Source organism: Oryctolagus cuniculus, chromosome 10, assembly GCF_964237555.1.
Source record: "Oryctolagus cuniculus chromosome 10, mOryCun1.1, whole genome shotgun sequence".
Taxonomy (NCBI): domain Eukaryota; kingdom Metazoa; phylum Chordata; class Mammalia; order Lagomorpha; family Leporidae; genus Oryctolagus; species Oryctolagus cuniculus.
The window spans coordinates 79,888,489-79,908,227 of record NC_091441.1 but is presented as its reverse complement, the minus strand read 5'-3'; the positions used below and the strand labels follow the sequence as shown (position 1 = coordinate 79,908,227).

The 19,739-nt window shown below is 42.0% G+C and overlaps 1 protein-coding gene across 1 annotated transcript in view; it reads right to left on the bottom strand.

Annotated features, from left to right (window-relative positions):
• FRMD4B (FERM domain containing 4B) overlaps positions 1-19,739 on the bottom strand; it is a 365,908-nt gene that overhangs the window by 255,237 nt on the left and 90,932 nt on the right. The window contains exon 2 of the mRNA XM_051851478.2: positions 1,692-1,819. The gene's annotated coding sequence lies outside the window, so the exon portion shown is untranslated. The remainder of the gene's footprint in view (positions 1-1,691; positions 1,820-19,739) is intronic.

Sequence of the window (19,739 nt, the reverse complement as noted above, 5' to 3'; positions counted from 1 at the left end):
TTATTTATAATTTTTAAAGATCCTGCATGATTTAAATCTTTATTCTCCAATACTTCCTAAAATACTTGAATCAAGGAGATAATAATAGTTTGAGAAATGCACTGAGCCCCCTGTAGCTATTTTTCCTCTCTAGCATCCATCAGTTCCTGGGACAGCCAAATGGACAATGCGAATATTTCCAGAATTCAAGAAATATTATCCTTTATGTTCTCAACATCTTTTATGCTCTTCCACATCTGCCTTTAAAAATGAAAACAACTGGAGCCAGCGCTGCAGTAAAGCTGCTGCCTGCAAGCGCTAGCATCCCATATGAGCATTGATTCAAGTCCTGGCTGCTCTGCTTCGGATCCAGTTCCCTGCTAACGTGCCTGGAAAGCAGTAGAAGATAGCCAAGTCCTTGGGCCCCTGCACCCACATGGGAGACCCAGATGAAGCTCCTGGCTCCTGGCTTCGACCTGGCCCAATCCTGGTCATTGCAGCCATTTGGGGGATAAACCAGCAGATGGAAGATCTCTCTCTCTCTCCCTTTCTCCTCCCCCGAGCCAGCTACCTCTGCCTCTCCCTCTCTGTAATACTTTCAAATAAAATAAATAAATCTTAAAAAAAAACTTAAAAAAAATAAATAAAAACAACCAAAGAAGTACATTTAACTTAGTGATAAAATCTGCAAATAATTCTTAAGTACTTTTTATATGCTTGACATTCTTCCAAGCATTTTGCCTATCTCAAATCATTACATTAACTAACACTCCTGGGAAGCAGGTACTGACATTGACCACATTTTAACAGATGAAGAACAGAGGCAAGAGGATATTGGTCATTGTAACCAGTCACACAAGTGGTAAGTGTACAGCAAGACCCTAAAGAGTCTTGTCCTTGACTGTTCCAGCGTGAGCTGGCATACAGAATTGCAACCCTACCAATGATTTTGCTCCAGGAAGCATTCTGAAATGACTAAGTAAACACAGCAGTTAACTGTCACACATTGTACTCGTGCACAACCCATACATTTGCATGTTTCACATCAATAACCTTCTATACCCTTCAAATCACTCTGTCTGTCTGATATGAACTTCTGGGATCAGCTGATTAAGGAATATGATACACCATATGGTGGAGGTACTCCATGTTTGCCTCATAGTCTGGATTCTACAGCATTGCTATCATTATAGCAATGCTCGTACAATCACCCCCCACCCCACCCCATTACATTCTAAAAGGCACTACAGGTAAGCTAAGGATAAAAATCACTGCATGGACAGAAATAACCAACCATTAGCTTTGTTCAGTTGTCCACTGCACATAAGCAGGTCAAGTGTTCCATTGTGAATAAAAATAACTTTACAACTGTGCAGATAAAATATTGTAAATATAGAAAATGTATCTAAGGCACAGTACAGTTATGTTTTTGGTTTTTGTTTATTTTGTTCTCTAGCCAGAGAACTTCTCTCAAATGCAGCGGTTCCATTTCTGGGCATTTAGCTTTCATTAGGGCATAGGGGCATAATTCTATGTGCTAATTTTCTTCCTCATTGCTAGTTATACAAATATCTGGATGGTATGTCTTATCACATATTGCAACCCCTGCCCACTTGACAAGCCAAGGTGAGCTCACACAAAAACCCAAATAAACCCACGCTCCAGTTCTAACAAATTCAACAAGTTCGATGTTTACAGAACTGATCACTTACCTTTAACTAGTAAGTATTCTCTTGTCTTCCTTTTGTTTCCAGTGGAACAATCTTCAGATTTTGTTTGCTATGCACAGATATCATCTTTTTCTTGCACACATTCTTTCTTCTGGATTTCTCATCAAAGCCTGTAATACAAAAGAGAGAAGCTCCTTAATTTCTGTAGGCACATGGGAAGGAACTATAAATCTTCAGCCAGTGACAATTGTAATTTATTTCTAATCTTCCCCTTGCTGGCTAGAGTTTAATCACAGTTTGAGAAAATCACCTAATTAGGTGAGATTTAGAATAGAGAACTCTCAAAATAGAGATGACATTGAGGCTAGTCTCTTAACAACTAAAGATGGGATACCAGTTTGGCTTCTTACACGTTGTGTGCCAATGAATATATCCTGTTAGCTTTCTCTCTCCTGTGTAGGAAGAGGAACTGAAGGACCCAAAGTTATCTACAGTCAGTCATAAAATCTGGGCTGTCAAAGTGGGAGAGAAAACGCCGTAAAATACCACCTCAGAACCCATGTTTCAGAATTACTAAAACCAGGATGGCATTCCGGAGTCTGGTTTTTAACAGATGTCAGTTGTGGTAGGAATGAAACCCGTCATGAATACTGATGAAATTTACTGTGCATATTGCACCATAAGATATCCTCATTTATATGTATTTGTCATTCTCCCGCCAAAAGAAAAGAAAACAGCTTTTCCTCAGAAGCTCAGCTTCAGTCCAGCTTCTCCCTCGTCGACTGGGAAGCCAATCTGTCTCACCCGTGTGTAAGAACTGGACAAGGCAGAGGGTGGACAAGCAGGTGTGTATTCACTGACCTGCCATGTGGTTAAATGAAACTCTCCCACTGCACCACTCCCTCTGCGTCCCACCTGACTCCCCAGTGCCCCTTAGATGTCCATGCAAACATGCAGGGCAAGATGGCGCCCGAGGCAGAAAGAACCCAGTAGGATTGCTTCATGAGCTCCTCTGCACCCTCTTCTTTCTGATGTCGTCTTTTCTAACAGGAACTCAATATTCAAGGCTTTCAACTGTAATGAGAGCGTAGTGCAGGATGACAGTTGCTTATAGGCAGTATTTTTCAGTCTCCTTTGAGGAGGAAATCAGAGGAGTTATTTTAAGAAACAAAAAATTTCATTTATTTTTGATCACTCGAAGCTTAAAGGAGGTCGGTTTTACGTTAGGTGTTTTGAATTAAGCGTCAACATGGTAACAAAGCTAAACGTAAACAGTGAGCGCAAATGTTCACAGGCGGTAGTGATGAGGCTGGGATAATGGTTTCAGTGGTATCAAAATCAGAATGATGAACTCTCACATCCAGTCCTCATGGGTAAAACGCTGGCTCAGAAGGAATACACTGGGGATGTGTTGTTGTCCACACCGCCTACTTTGCAGGTAGAATAAATGAGGCTCAGAGAAAGGGACATGTGTCTGCCAGGTGACAAAAGTCCCTGGAAGGATCAAGCCCTGTACAAAATGGCAAATCCAATAGTGTTTAGCATCTCTTGTGAAGAACTACTTAAACTCCTTATGTCTTTAGCCAGTGGTACCAAAGACTACACAACTGATGTCAATTTAGGTTACACAGGCCAAAGGAAGAAGAAGAAACAGATACCTCCTGATTGCTTAGAATAGCTACCATTTATTGAGTATCCACCATGAGCCAAATGTTATGCCAGGCACAGCACTTACCTTGCTACTAATGCTTTCAGGAACTCCAAAAATAATAGTGCATTATTATACTATGAAGATGAGGAAATTGAGTCAGGGAAATAAGAACCTTTGGTTGAGGTTACATACAGTAAGGGAGTTCTCTGATTACATGGCCCCGTGCACACTGACTTTCCACCCGCAATAAGCAGCTCAGTAAGCCAAAGAAATATGCTTCTGTTTGAAGGCCCAGAGTCCAGGAACAGGAATGGTGCAGACAATACTTGGAAGGAAACTAAATAGAGGAAAATTAGCAAGAACATGATGGGGATGTGTTCTACAACCATTCTTAAAGTGCATAAGGGATATGTCTAAAGACTTCTGAGCATGCCAAATAGGCAAATTAGAGCACATAACTTCACTCATTAAAAAAAAAAAGATATGTGAATGAGCAAAGAAATGCAACATCTCAATGAGTTCAGGTGGTTAAAGTAGGGTCACCATGGTATTAGGTTGCTAGGGCCACTAAAACAAAATACTACAGACTTGAGTGGCTTGAACAACATAAATGTATTGTCTCACAGTTGCAGAGTCTGCAAGTCCAAAATCAAGGTGTTAGCAGGGTTGGTTTCCCTGGAGGCCTCTTGTTGGCTTGCAGATGGCTGCTCTCCTGTTGCCTCTTCATATGCAATTTCCTCTGCACATGCCACATCTGGCTTCTTTCTGTATAAATTTCCTCTAACAGAGACATCCATCAGGTTGTATTGGGGCTCATTCAAACAGCCTCATTTTACATAATCAACTTTTTTTTTTTTTTTTTTTGACAGACAGAGTGGACAGTGTGAGAGAGAGAGAGACAGAGAGAAAGGTCTTCCTTTGCCGTTGGTTCACCCTCCAATGGCCGCCGCAGCCAGCGCACCATGCTGATCCGAAAGCAGGAGCCAGGTGCTTATGCTGGTCTCCCATGGGGTGCAGGGCCCAAGCACTTGAGCCATCCTCCACTGCACTCCCGGGCCATAGCAGAGAGCTAGCCTGGAAGAGGGGCAACCGGGACAGAATCTGGTGCCCCGACTGGGACTAGAACCTGGTGTGCCGGCGCCGCTAGGCGGAGGATTAACCTGTTGAGCCACGGCGCCAGCCAACATAATCATCTCTTTATTATTTTTTATAATTTTTTTTTAAAGATTTATTCATTTATTTGAAAGAGCTACACAGAGAGAGGAAGAGGCAGACAGAGAGAGGGCTTCCATCCAATGGCCCACTCCCCAATTGGCTGCAGTGGCCTGAGTTGAGCCGATCTGAAGCCAGGAGCCAGGAGCCTCCCCCAGGTATCCTACGCGGGTGCAGGGGCCCAAGCAGTTGGGCCTTCCTCCACTGCTCTCCTAGGCCACAGCAGAGAGATGGACTGGAAGTGGAGTAGCCAGGTCTTGAACCAGCAACCATATGGAATGCTGGCACTTCAGGTCAGGGCATTAACCTGCTGCGCCACAGCGCTGGCTCCACTTACTTACCTCTTTAAAGACCTGATTTCTAAATACAGGCACATCTTAAGGTACTAAGGATTTGTATTTCCATATATAAACTTTGGGGTGATGCAACTCAGCTAACAACACCCACTAATTCATACAGCAATGACAACACAGGTACTGGAAAAGTGACAACCTGCTACATGTCACCAACTGTCAGTGTCACTCATGAAGATATGAAGCCATCCAATATCTGAATTCAGATTCAAGAATCTATGGGTCTAATATAGGTTTCAGGTTTAAAAAGGAGAGGTAGGGGAGAATGGCCACAATTCAATAAACTTGGTCACACTGGTCTAAACCAGGAGTCAGAAAACTACTGCCTGATGGTCAAATCCAGCCTGCTTCCTGTTTTTGTAAATAAAGTTTTATTAGCACACTTCCATGTCCATTTATTTACAAATTATCTATGGCTATTAAGGAGTTAACAACTGCTAAGCTGAGTAATTTGGGATAGGGACTGGAAGAAAAGATCTACTATCTGGCCCTCTAAAGAAAAAGTGCTCCAACTTCAGTGAAGACTTCTCAGGGTCTTCAAAATATATGCTTTCGGCCTGCACCGCAGCTCAATAGGCTAATCCTCTGCCTATAGTGCCTGGCTCCTGGCTACGGATCGGCGCAGCGTGCCGGCTGTGGCGGCCATTTAGGGGTGAACCAACAGAAGGAAGACCTTTCTCTCTGTCTCTCTTTCTCACTGTCCAACTTTGCCTGTCAAAAAAAAAAAAAAAAAAAAAAAAAGTCAGTTCAAAGTGAAACTGTATAGTTAAAATTAACATGGAAAATACCTGGCTAGAATTTTCACAGTAAGAGCCCACTATATCACATCATCACCATTAAGTACAGCCAGTTTTTCCTCCAAAGCTTTAAGAGATAAAATCTTTGTGTACTATATGATGGAGTTAGCTTTATTTATTGGCCATTTGTATAAAGAGACGTGTATCTTTAAATAACAGAATCACTCTCAGCAAAAGACAGAAAGAAATTGAGCACATCCAAGGAACAGAAGATTCTGGTTGCCATCTCACACTTTTTGAATCTGCAGAAGTTAAACATGTACTTGGCGTGACTTTAGTGGAGTTTACTTTGATGCTGAGCTACTTAACTATAGTCTCCCTCCTCCACCTTTTCCCCCACAGAAGCTTACAACAGGGCCACATTACAGGAAATGCTAAAAATACTCAAAACCACAGGTGTCACGGATCAGTCAGTCAGAAGACATGTACCATGCTTTCCCAACACTGAGTACAAAAGGAGTGTGGAAGCATGGAGGATTGGTGTAGCAGTAAAGTTGTTGGTTGAGATGCCCACATTCCATATCCCGAGTGTCTAGGTTCAAGTCTTGGCTCTGGCTCCTGACTCCAGCTTCCTGCTAATGCACACCGTGGGAAGCAGCAAGAGATGACTCAAGTAGCTGAGTCCCTGCCACCCACATGGGAGATCCGTATTGAGTTCCCAGCTCCCTGCTTCATCCTGGTCCAGCACCAACTGTCACAGGCATTCGGGGAGGGGATCAGCGAATGGGAACTGTGTCAGTCTGTTTGTCTGTCTGTCTCTCTTTGCCTCTCCAATTAATTGATTAAATAAAAGAAAAAGTGTATGACAAAGCACAATGAAATATCACTTCACACTTACTAAAACAGCCTTTATTATTTTAAAAAGACAAAGAAAATACCAGTGTTGGTAAGAATGCGGAAAAATTTGCAACTCAAGTGTATTATTGCTGATGAAATTATAAAATGGTGTAGCTGCTTTAAAAAGCAATTCTTGGTCCCTCAAAAGAGGAAACATTTGACCCAATGTTTCTACCTTAGAGTATATACCCAAAACAATAAAAAGCAGGCATTTGTAGAGGTATCTGTACAGCAGTGTTCGGATCAGCATTATTCACAATAGCCAAAAGGGAGAGTCAACTCATGTTCACTGATGGGTGAACCAAATGTGTAAATCCACACAATCGAATAGAAAAGGGATGAAATCCATATATATGCTACAATATGGATGAATCTTGAAAGCATTGTGCTAAAGTGAAATAAGCCAGACATAAAAGGACAAATACTGGATGAGTCCATTCACATAAGATAGCTGGAATCAGATTCATAGACAAAAAGTAGAGTGGTGGCTACCACAGGCAGGCAGGGCTTGGGGACAGGCAGTTATCGTTAAATGGGTACAGAATTTCAGTTTGAGACAATGATGAATTGCTGGAGTGAGGCACTGGTGATGGTTGCACTACACTGTGACTTAGTTAATGCCGCTGGATTGTGCAACTTAAAGTGGTATAAATGTTAAAAGTTTTATGTTACTTATACTTTACCATAATAAAAAGTACTCAGGAAAAAAAAAGTATAAGAGCATCATTGTAGGGATGGGGACAGGAGAACTTAAATTATGCAGACACTTGTGGGGAGCAACTCGGACTAGACTGTTACTGGAATTAAGACTTATTCTATGCATCTGCTCTCCCACAATATGGCGCTGGGAGAGGAGTAAACAGCTTCTACACAGCTGCCTCCAGTTCAACCAATAAACTGTAGGACCTGCTCCTAATTGGAGGAGAGCAGCGTACTCGGCGTGTGGGTAGCAGAGTTGGGATTGGTGGAAGAGGACTATAAAGGAGGAGAGAGACAACATGCACCAGGAACATCTATCTGAAGGAACACCTGTGCAGCCCCCGAGAGAGCCGGCCGGCGGTGTGCCGCTCCCCTGCGGAAGTGGGGAAAGTGGCAGGGGGAACCGCCCTTCCACGGAGGTGGAAGGGAGGTGGAAGGGACGGTAGCCAACCCAGGAAGAACCAGCAGCAAACCCGGGGAGGGCCGAGCAGACAAAAGAACAGCGCAGGGTCCTGTGTTGTTCCTCCACGAAGACGGGGAGCGACATAATGGTGCCGTGACTCGGATATGAAGCCTAGGCAGAGTTTAGTGTCGTTCCTCCATGAAGAGGGGGAGCGACAGACACTAACTGAATACGTCATTCTGCTAAAAAAAAAAAAAAAAAAAAAAAAAAACCAGCAGTGACAATTTCATAGCTTGGAAGGCAGAGGAAGTGTTTTACTGAAGGAACAAATTTGGGGTGATAGAGAAATGGTGCAAACAATGTTGTCACACCTTCTTGGAGTTCAAAGCAGGATGCAGGGGTCCTCATTGCTCTTCTCTGCTTCCAGCACTGCCTCCCACCCCATTCCCACTCCCGCCCTGCTTCTGACCCCCATCCACTGTCCACCCAGTGGGCAAAGCAGGGGTAAAGCAACATATAAAGGATAATGCAATAAACTCCTATCCATGTACCCTCCATGTACCCTCAGTCAAAATAGGCACATGTTTTTCATATTTATTTCACCTCTAGCCTTTATTTTTATAAGAGAGAACCACTCAGAATTTAGTCCATCTTCAGAAGCAATGACTATTATGAATTTAATAGATTATTGTTGGTGTGTGTGTGTCTGCCCAAAACAATATATCCTATGGTTTTATGGTTTTTAAACTTATCATAAAGTGTGCCATGCTGTGTATTACATTTTACTCTACATTATTTTTTGAGCTGTTGTCATTTTGCTCCATATAGATCTAGATCGTTAACTGCTGTACAGTACCCTATTGTACAACCACTTCATGGTTTAATTCTCCATTTCTAGACCAACGGCTATTTGAGTGGTGTCCATTTTTATGAAAACAAAGGATGTGGCAGTGTACATCCCTCATGGTTCTCCCATACACAGGCCTCTATTCAGCTGCAGGCAACATCTGGCACAAAAACACCTGTGCAGGATATGTGGCAGCACTTTGCGCGGCTGAGCAGGGATCTCTCCTGGCAGATGCCACCGGGGCAGTCCAACTCTCCTAGGTATTTGCCAACACAGGAGAATTTTTTGAGTTAGGGATAGGACTGGACAGGATGTTTAATCTTCTCCAGTGAATGACAGCGACTTGTCCCCCACTAAATACCAAGACCTTCTCCACTGAGAAACACTGCTGATTTCTGTCTCAGAGCAGAGTGCTTGTGTTGTAGAAGATGAGCATTTATAGGTGGAACTGGGGAATAACAGCTCATCCTAAAAGAGGCCACCTGCTACATCCAAGAGTACCTGTTGACTTCCATTCCTTGCCAGGTCCCTGTCGGCCTTTTGATTTTCTGCAACTCAGATGGGAGTACAATGCTATCTCACCACAATTTTAAACTTGTGTTTTCTGCTTTTATTAGTGATATGGAAAACCTTTTCATAGTTCCATTGCTCATTTAATGTCTCTCTCTTGGGAAGAGTCAGTTAATAAGCAGTCCATTTTTCTGTTAGGTAGTTTGAATTTTCCTTGCTGATTTATAGTTTTGGAAACTTGCTTCTGCTAGTTATTCGGTGTTGCAAGTATCTTCAATCAGTTTGTCTTTTGCTTTTTCATTTTACAGTGCTATTTGTGTAGATGTTACATATTTTGGTATGATAAAAACTATCCAATCTTGAGAGTGATTTCTGTGTATCTAGTTTATAAAACATACTGTCTTCTATCATAAAGATAACCTTTTTTCTCACTTAAAGGTTTAAAATTTGACTTCTGATACTTATGTTTTTAATCCATTTCACAATTTATTTTTGTACAAGTGTGAATTAGGAATCTGACTAATTTTTACTCTCAGGAAATCACTGCAACAACACCATTTACTTCTTATATTCTATATTTTTCACCTTGATTTCCAGTGCATACTACAATCATGCAGAGGCCCAGATTTTGACAGTCCATCATTAGACTCTCTTCTGTCTCATTGATCTGTTTTATAATTCCCATTCACCAATAACAATGCCTTAATCTGAATGATTTAATAGGTAGATGGGGAAGCATGTTTTTTTCCTTTTTTCAAAACTCCTTTAAATTCTTGAATTTTTCTATTATTATTCAAATTTTAGGATGGTGTTGAGATTTTGCTTAGAAATACAAGGAATTTACCTGTTGCCTCCCAGAATGTGCATTAGCAGGAAGCTGGCATCAGGAGCAGAGCTGGTACATGAACCCAGGCCCTCTGAAATGGGACGTGGGCATCCCAAGTGGCTTCTTAACTGCTATGCCAAACGCTTACCCCAACACTAGTTTTTTAGGTACCTCAAACACATCAAGCAAATTCCACCTTGCAAGCTTTTCCCCTGTAGCTCCCTTCTGAAATCTTTCTCCCCAGATATGTATGTGGCTGTTTTCTTCTTGGCTTTTGGGTCTCAACTCAGCTGTCCTCTCTCAGAGGCACTGCCTCTGCCCTCCAATCACCCAGAATGAACATCCCTTTTGTTTCTTCATAGTACTTGTCATCATTTGAAATTATCTCCTTTGACTCTTTATTGGTGTTTCCCTGCAACACAGCACTAGCTATACTCGACTGGGGACCATGCTATCTTGTCCTCTCCTGTATCCCCAGCACCGACAGCAGTTCCTGGCACACAAGAGGTGTTCAATGGATATTTACTGAGAAATCAATGAGTGAGTGAGTGAGTGAATGAATGGATGAACTAAGGTGGACCCCTTGATCCTCCTGATGGCTCCCTCCATGTCCTCTTTTATCAACCAAGAGTTACCTACTTTCATCTACTGTCCACACACACACTGGAGATAAATAATATCATGTAGACATTTCCAGTCTCTCAAATAGTAACACCAGCAGAAATATTTACAAAAAGAGATTTTAAATATATTTATGTGCACATATTCAGGTTTCTAAATAGCTTAGACTAGTCCTATTCCTCATTCATTTTATGTCTACTCCCATGAGATAAAACTATTAACAGTTTCTTTGCATGGAACCATAGTTTAAAAAATTATTAATTAATTAATTATATCGATTTATTTATTTGTTTTAAGTTGAAAGGCTGAGAGACAGAGGGAGTAGGGCTGGGAAACATACAGGCAGAGATCTAGCATCTAGCATCATTCCCCAAATGCCTGCAATAGCTAAGACTGGGCCAAGCTGCATCCAGGAACAAGAACTCAACCCATGTCTCCCTTGTGGGTGGCAGGAAGCTAATCACCTGAGCCATCACTGCTGCCTCTCAGGGTCTGCATTAGCAGACAGCTGGAATGAGAATGAGAGCCAGGACTTGAAGCCCAGCACTCCAATAGGAGATATGGGTGTCCCTAGCAGTCTTAACTGCTGCAACCAAATATCCACCTCAGAACCAGAAACTTTCTATCCATTTACTAACATTCATCTGTCTGTCTGTCTATCATAAATTAGATAATTTGATTCAATATCAGAAGTTCTTTTCTTATTGGAAAACTGTTTTTCTTTTTTTTTTTTTTTTTCCACAGGCAGAGTTAGACAGTGAGAGACAGAGAGAAAGGTCTCCCTTCCGTTGGTTCATCCCCCGAGTGGCCACTATGGCCAGTGCATCACGCTGATCCGAAGCCAGGAGCCAGGTGCTTCCTCCTGGTCTCCCATGTGGGTGCAGGGCCCAAGGACCTTGGCCATCCTCCACTGCCTTCCCAGGCCACAGCAGAGAGCTGGCCTGGAAGAGGAGCAACCGGGACAGAATCTGGTGCCCTAACTGGGACTAGAACCCCAGCGCCGCAGGCGGAGGATTAGCCTAGTGAGCTGCGGGGCCGGCATTGTTTCTTTTTTCTTTCTTTCTTTTTTTTTAAGATTTATTTATTTTACTTGAAAGTCACAGTTACACACACACACACACACACAGAAAGAGAGAGAGAGAGAGAGAGAGAGAGAGAGGTCTTCCATCTGTTGGTTCATTCCCCAATTGGCTGCAACAGCTCAAGCTGTGCCGATCTGAAGCCAGGAGCCAGGAGCCTCCTCAAGGTCTCCCACACGGGTGCAGGGGCCCAAGGCCTTGTGATATCTTCTACTGCTTTCCCAGGCCATAGCAGAGAGCTGGATCGGAACAGCTGGGTCTCAAACCAGCGCCCATATGGGATGCCAGCACTGCAGGTGGCAGCTTTACCTGCTACACCACAGCACCGGCCCCGAAAAACTATTACTTTCCCAAGATCTGAGTTTGTTGACAAGGCAGGTACTCAGTTCCAGCTCTACAAATTCTGACAACACAAACCTGGAGGTGGGGCTATCTAGGAGTTTTCATTTTCAATAAACACCTTAGGTCATCTTGATACAGGTGATTCAAAAATCATTCTTTGAGAAATACTCACCTAGATCAAGGTAATTCAGTGCCTTACTTAGTACCTGTGGCCTCCAAAACATTGGGGATGGATGGAGCAACACATGCACCCAGTATCATGATATGCCATATCGCCTTTGCTCAAAATGAGGGCATAGCGGATCCAAGTGCCTCCAGTGAGGCCTGAACCCAAAGTACTTAGGAAGCCACATAAACAATCAGGTAACAGCTCCAAACCAGCAGTGAGAAAACCTGGATTCTAGACTCTGTGTTGCTCTGGGCCTCCATTTCTTCATATGCAAAATGAAAAGCTGGGTCAGAGTGATGTTGTGACTTAATAAGAAATAAATTCTATATCAGATCATCCTCCCCTGTGCCTGCCACAGGGCTTCTAGAACTCTCACAACTCCCTGAGTGATGGCGGTGAGAGGAGCATCCTTTGTTATCCATTAACAGGCCCTGTTCAGTCATGTGTGAGTTTAGGTGAACAAAATGCTGATGATTCAGAGCTCTTGGAGAGCTTCAGGATGGGAGCAGTCACCAGAGGAGCCAGCCATGTGGCTAGAGGGTTGAACTTTTGTCTCCACCGCCAAGTTCCAGGGAGGTGAGTGGGGCTGGAGATTGAGTTCAACCATCAATGACCAATGATTTACTCAGCCTACCTACCTAATGCAGTCTCTGTAAGAACCCTAAGAGATGCGGTGTGGAGAGCCTCTGGGGTGTTGAATGCATTGCATGTGGCGAAAGCGACACACCTCAAATTCCACCAGACAGAAGGACCTGCCCTTTTCACCTTTCTAATCAACTGGGATTAGTGTTTCTGTGAGTTCTGTAAGTCATCACGGCAAACTGTCACACCTGACGAGGGCTGGTAAGGTCAAGTTGCTGAGAAAGACGGGAGGCCCAAGACTTAAGAACAGCATCTTGTGGGACTGGGTCGCTAGTATGTGGGGCCTGGTGCTAACTTCACGTAGACAGAATCAGAGTCGAGCTGAATTGAACTGAGGACACCCAAACACACCCAGTTAAGTGTGTGCAGCACTGAAGCTTGGTGTGGAAAACCCACACTTTGTGTCAGAGTGTTGTATTAAAGGTTTCTTCTGTCATTCAAATGGTAAAAGCCCCACCAGCATTTCATGAGAAATTTCAAAATCTCATGGATTTCTTTGTGAATGACTGTTCTTTATTGCTGATCTTCAAAATTTTCTAGGATTAGTTTATATTATTTTGTAACAGGGAAGAAAATCACCAAAATAGTTTAGAAGATAACATTTCCCATTGTTACGCAAATAGGATTTTCACAAGCTCTGATGATTACTTCTGTTCCTTTAAGCTTACTACTCCACTCTCCATGAGCATCCAACAACCAAAGTCTCTACAGTTATAACCAAAAGATTGTTTTAAACAATTTTAAAGGTTGTTTTCATAGGCAAAATTGAATCTGTGACTCTAAACAAGTTGATAAACAGCTCAATGATGCAATTTAAGCCAAAAAGCTCACATCACATGGAGAAATTAAGCAATTCTTAAATATTTAATACTCTGTAATTTTTTAGACTCTAGGACTCCAAAATTTCTGACAAAGTAATTCCTAAGCCATAATTAACAAAAACATGCAATCTTCCAAAGTCTTGCAAGGCAAAAGTAAACTGCCCACAGCACTGCCCCTGCAGCAAGCAAGATGCATACAGAAAGACACCCACATCAACAACGGGGCCAGAAGTGGTTTGGAGCTGGCCCAGGACTGATGTCTGCTGAAAATGGCTCTTGGACAAGAAGGTTGTGATTAGGAGATCATGACATTTCCAGCACCCACTGATTAGCATGTCTGGAAAATCACAGAAGGAGGGTGACAAGGGCTTGATAACCAAAGTGCCTATGACCATCCTGTATTTACACACACTTATTGCTGCTCCAATCTGCAGAGTCATTCAGCCACAGCTCTGAGAGCCCACTAAGGATGCAGGCCCCTAGTCAACCATTCTAGGTGGTCCCCCAAAGAAAGACTCCCACCACCTCTTGGATGGTCAAGCCAAAAACCTACATATTCTTTTCTTTCATTGTCCCACGTGTCATTCACCAAACCCTAACAGCTCTGCTCAGAAACGTGCCCTTCATTTTGTTCATATCTCCTTTTGTCCAATGTCACAATCAGCTTTCCCTTAGGCCAGTTTAACAGCCTTCTGACTCATTTCCCTACCTGATCCCTAAGCCTATCCCCTCTTCATAGTGAGTCAGGGTGATATTTCAGATCCTTTCTCTCCCCTGCTGAAAAGTCTTCAGTGTTTTCTGATTTTAGAGGCTACACTCCAACTCCAGCTCCTATCTGGGTTCCTAGCTACCTCTCAAACGTCACTTCATGCTAGGCTTCCCTTCACTCTCGATTCTCTGCACACCGGCCTCCTTTTCCTGCCTTCCATCATGAAGGTCAGTCCCACAGCAGGGCTTCTGCACTTGCTGTCCCCACTATCAGATCACTACTTCTCCAGATCCTCACATAGCGGAATGCATCTCATCATTCCAACTCAAGTCACTGGGCATTCCCTGACCACTACATCTTGTTCTCTAACCGTGTTTATTTTCTGGATGGCCCTGCAATGCCACTGTTGCTTGCAGCTTGCCTTCCCCTCACCAGCATGTCCATGAGGAGGGAGGTATTGCTTTGTCCTCTTCACATCCCCACAGCCTGGGATAAGGCAACGAACAGACACTCAGTGACTACCAGTCAAACGAATGCATGTGGCTTAGAACAGATTAGGCCCCCACTTTCCAATGTGCCCTCTTCCATTTGAAGTCAAAACTCAATTTCTTGCCTGGAAGACAAGTTGTCAATATGCAGAAGAAAAATAAATCTCTATGACTATCCCCTCTGTCACCCTAAAACTTGGTTAGACTCTCCCACATGGAGTTCATCCCTCTGAACATGTGAGATCCTTTGAAGACATTAGTCAAATGAAATTTAAACCTCGTTGACAAGCTAAAATGACTCTTACAGCATTGCCTTGATTTGGGGGAATGACTGTGCAAACTGTCGTTGCTGAAACTCAAAGACTTAACAGTCTGAGTGGGTTGATCAGTACAGCACATGGACTGACGCAGGTGGAAATTTTTACAGTGTTGAGGAAATGTTCTAAAAGACTATTCTGTGCCGAAACCAGGCATTCAACACAAGGGGAGTTCATTTGGGACCCAAATAAAATTAATTCACAGAGCTTTTAAATGGGTCTCAGACCAAGGTCATTTCACCTGAATGTGTGAAGTGAACAACAGAAAAGTAGTGACAATTTTCATCACAGCATAGTAATTTATAAATCTTTCTTACATATAAACCTTCTCTTTAGTTTCTTACAGCAGTTGTATGAATTTGGCCAAATGTAGTTATTAGCCCTATTTTATGTAAGGGAATATGAGACTGGGTATCCCATGAGTAAACAATAAAACTTTGATTTGGAATCCAGATCACAGAAGATTAGCTTCTAAGGATGTTAATGAACCAATAAGAGAGAGATTGCAAAAAGACATTTTTTAACTCTCTGATTTTTATTTATTGATTTATTATTCATTTGTAAAGCAGGAGTGGGTGGAGGTGACAGAAGCAGGACTGAGAGGCAGAGAAACAGAGAAAGAGAGCCCATCCCCTTGTTCACTCCCCAAATACCCACAACAGCTGGGGCTGAGCTAGACCAAAACCAGGAGCCCAGAACTCAACTCCAGTCTCCCACACAGGTGGCAGGGAGCCAAGTACTTGAGCCTTTCAAGGTGCATTAGCAAGAAACTAGAATGGGAAACAGAGCCAGGACTCAAACCCAGACACTCTGATATGGGTTGCTGGTGCCAAAGGTAGCATCTTTACTGTGTACCAAATGCCTGCCCTTCAAAAAGCATTTGAAAAAATCAATTTTATTGAAGTGTTTTATATGCACACACATACATATGGTATATACTATATAATGTTAATATTTTATATGCACTATTCAACAAATTTTCAGAAATATCAGGGTACTTTGGAGGATGCATTTTTCATGGACTTTTTGCAAATCCTTCATATGCATGGATTTCGAAGTAGGTTTGAACCAAAATGAACTTATTTTTAATTCCATTTTCCATGAACCTTTTGAAGTACAATCATATATAAGCTCCTACAAACAAGATATAGACCACTTCTGTCCCTTAAAAAGTCCCTTTAATGTTCCTTTGCACTCAATCCTCTCCCTCACCTCCTAATTTGCTTTTGGCAACCACTGATCTGCTTTCAGTCACTATTATTAGTATGCCTTTTCCAGGATGTCACATGCATGCAGTCATAAAGTCTGAATTTGTATGTGTGTCTAACGCCTTTTGCTCAGCACAATGTTTTAAAGATTCATCCATATTAAGATGCATATTAATAGTTCATCCTGTCTTTATTGTTTTATTTTATCATCTTCATTTGGATTTCTTCCAATGTTGGGTTATCATGAATGTAGCCGACACAGACATTCCTGTACAAGTCTTTGTATTTTCATCGCTCTTCATTAAGCGCCTTTGAGTGGAATTGGTAAATCTTATGATTATACTTCCTAATGTCATAAAAAACTGAAAACTGTGTTCCAAAGTGCTTTTGTACTTCTGCCAGTAGTGCAGGAGAGTTCTGTTTGCGCCATGTCCACACCAATACTTGGTATTGTCAGTCTTCTTATATTAGCCATTTTAACAGATACAAGATGGTATCTCCTTGTGATCTGAGTTTGCATTTCTTTCATGACTAATAATATTGAACTTCATTTTATGTGCTTGCTGCCCATGTGTATAACTTCTGCAATGGGCAATCTGAAAGGTTGGAGACACAAGTAATTTTATGACTCATGTGCAAGACCATGCTTGATTTTAGAAATAATTTTGAAAAAATGTAGCCTGAAAAAGGACTTATAAAATATTCAGACTATAAGGATCAAATATATTCAGAGGTTAAATGAACAAAAATGAAAATAATAATATAGTGGAAATATCCATTTTTTTCCCTTTAGTTTGCATCCTCAGTATTTTTAGTAGAGTCAGTCCTCCTTCAAACTCAGGGGGAAAAGAGCTTTTAAAAATTGCATTTTTGCTGAACATGCATAGCCTTTTTTTTCTTATCACTAATCCCTAAGCAATACAGTACAACAAATATTTACATAGCATTTATATATTAGGTATTTTATGTAATCTACAGATGATTTAAAGTACATAGGAGTATATACATTGGCTACAAGCAAATACTGTGTCACTTTATAAAAGGGACTTGAACATTGACAGATTTTGGTATCCACAGAGGGTCCTGGAACCAATCATCCCTAGATACTAAATGTATATATTTGTAAACACTTATACAAAGTTCTAAGAGAAAGTGGATGTGGCAGATCTTGCAAGAAGGAGCAAAGACTGAATTAGCTTGATCTCAGCAGGGAAGGACAAGCTTTGCTCTCTTCACTTGCAATTATTCTCTCGTCCCTAGATCTCATTTTATAGACCATGGGCTGAATTATTCACAGCATCTTTTTATATCTAGCCTCATAAAACTGTAAGGTGAATCCTTACAAAATTAATATTCAACAGGCTTTATATAACGCCACTTAATGCAATGCATAACTCAGGTTTTTATCACCCTAAGGCCTCTCAAGATCTATAAATGCAACCAACTTAATAAGACACCACATAGTTTAACATCATCTTCACGACCTCCCCACCACCAAATCGTTAAATTTAGACCAGACAACCAAGCAGACATCAATGACTGAAGAGGACTATACATCAAAGGCATGCTCTGCACAAAGGTGCACAGGATGAGAACCACGGTTGCATCCTTAAACACATTTGTTTTAAGAAACTCTTGGTTCTAATAAGAAGGAGCTTATCTGACTTCCCGAGCACTCACACAGGAGCACTACATATTTTTTGTACCATGTAACCTAAAAGAGTTCTTAATTCTTAAATAACCATGACTCCTCAGAAAGGAAGAAAAGCCGATATATGCATTTAAATATTGTGCTTTAATCCACACCCCAATACCTGTGTAATTTCCAACCTAAGTTTTACAGATCCTTCAATCCTATGAGCACATTTTGCAGAAAAGGAAACAAAGGCACAGACAAGTGCAATTACTAGCCTAAAGTCAAAGAGCTACAAAGGGTTGAGTGTTAAGTCACATCTTCTGGGGCCGGCGCTGTGGCGTAGCAGGTGAAAGCCACAGCCTGCAGTGCCAGCATCCCAGATGGGTGTCAGATTGAGTCCTGGTTGCTCCACTTGCAACCCAGCTCCCTGCTAATGCATCTGCGAAAGTAGCATAAGATGGTACAAGTGCTTGGGCCCCTGCACCCACATGGAAGACCCAGAAGAAGCTCCTGGCTCCTGGCTTTGGATCGGTACAGCCCCAGCCCTTACAGCCTACCTGTATTTGTGAATCTCCAGAAGGAACTGTTAGCCTAGTCAGTGATGGATGGGTGACAGCTGTAGGAAGTGCTGTGATAAGGTTTATGATGCTACACCCTGGACCAATGGGAAAATATGTTGTGATTGATTAGTAATGTCTGCAATGAAAGACGGCAATAGTAAGTGGTACATGTAGCATATTGGTGTCCTTCCTGATCTACAGGTTTTTGTAATGTCCTCACTTCAAATATACTTCTGGAAATAAAGGTTTGTAGGAATGAACAACCATGGAGCATCCAAGACTGCAGACACAGTGTGTGGTAAAGCTGAGATTAGAAACCACTCCTTATGGTTTGTGGCTCAGCATTCCTCTTTGCATGCCTGGCTGCCTTTCTTGTCTGGTAGGCGGGATGATTTCCTGTCTTACAACCATTTGGTGGTCCTGGCATGTTGCAACCCATTCAGATCACCTCCATAATGAATAAGTTGTGCCAGGATAATAAATGAAAAACACTCATAGCTTTGTTTCCACAGCTCTGGCAGCAGTGAGCACACAGCTGTTATGAGGATGCATATTCTATTTTGACAAAAGACAGGTGACTGGTTTTGTCACGTTGGTCTGAGATACCATAATGTGCAAAAGAGAGACAAGCAAGGAAGGAGAGATTTCTTCCCCAGACTCTCACATAAATGGATTTCTTCTTTGCATAATGGAGCCCTAAATAAATAAAATACAAAATGAATGTTTACAATATTACAGTTGTTGAGAAACAGCTATAGAGTTCTGTTCTAATTTGCATTCTCTCCAGGAAAATGGAATTCAACATGAACTCTTACAATGATAGGAGGAAAAAGGAATTATCATTTATTTCTTTATATATTCAACAGACACTTACTACGTACCAGGCACATGCAAGGCACCAGGGATGCAACAGTGATCAGACACGGAATACTATCTGTGCTCGCATGAAGTCTATCAGGAAAGATAATGCTTAACAAACATTGTAAAAAGTGTGTTCATACAAATTAGAATAGCATTTGGGGAGCAACTGAATGAGGGTGAAAGACCCAGGGCTTAAGTGGAAAGGGCATATGACTTGGAGCCAGACATGAGTGTTGCAATCCTGTTTCTTGTTGCTTACCTAGTGTGTGACCTTGTACAAGTCACTTAACTTCCCCCAATTTCCTTATTGGTGAAACAAAGCTAATGATTCCTGTCCTGACAAAATTAAGCCAGGTAGTGAGTTAAATGGTATCAGCTTCCCTGGGAAGCCTGGCACACACTATGGGTTCAACACACATTTGTCAAATGACTGTAAGAATCACTCTCAAAGAAGCAAACACATTGAATGTCTAAGAGAAAAAGGGACACTCGAACAGCGAGG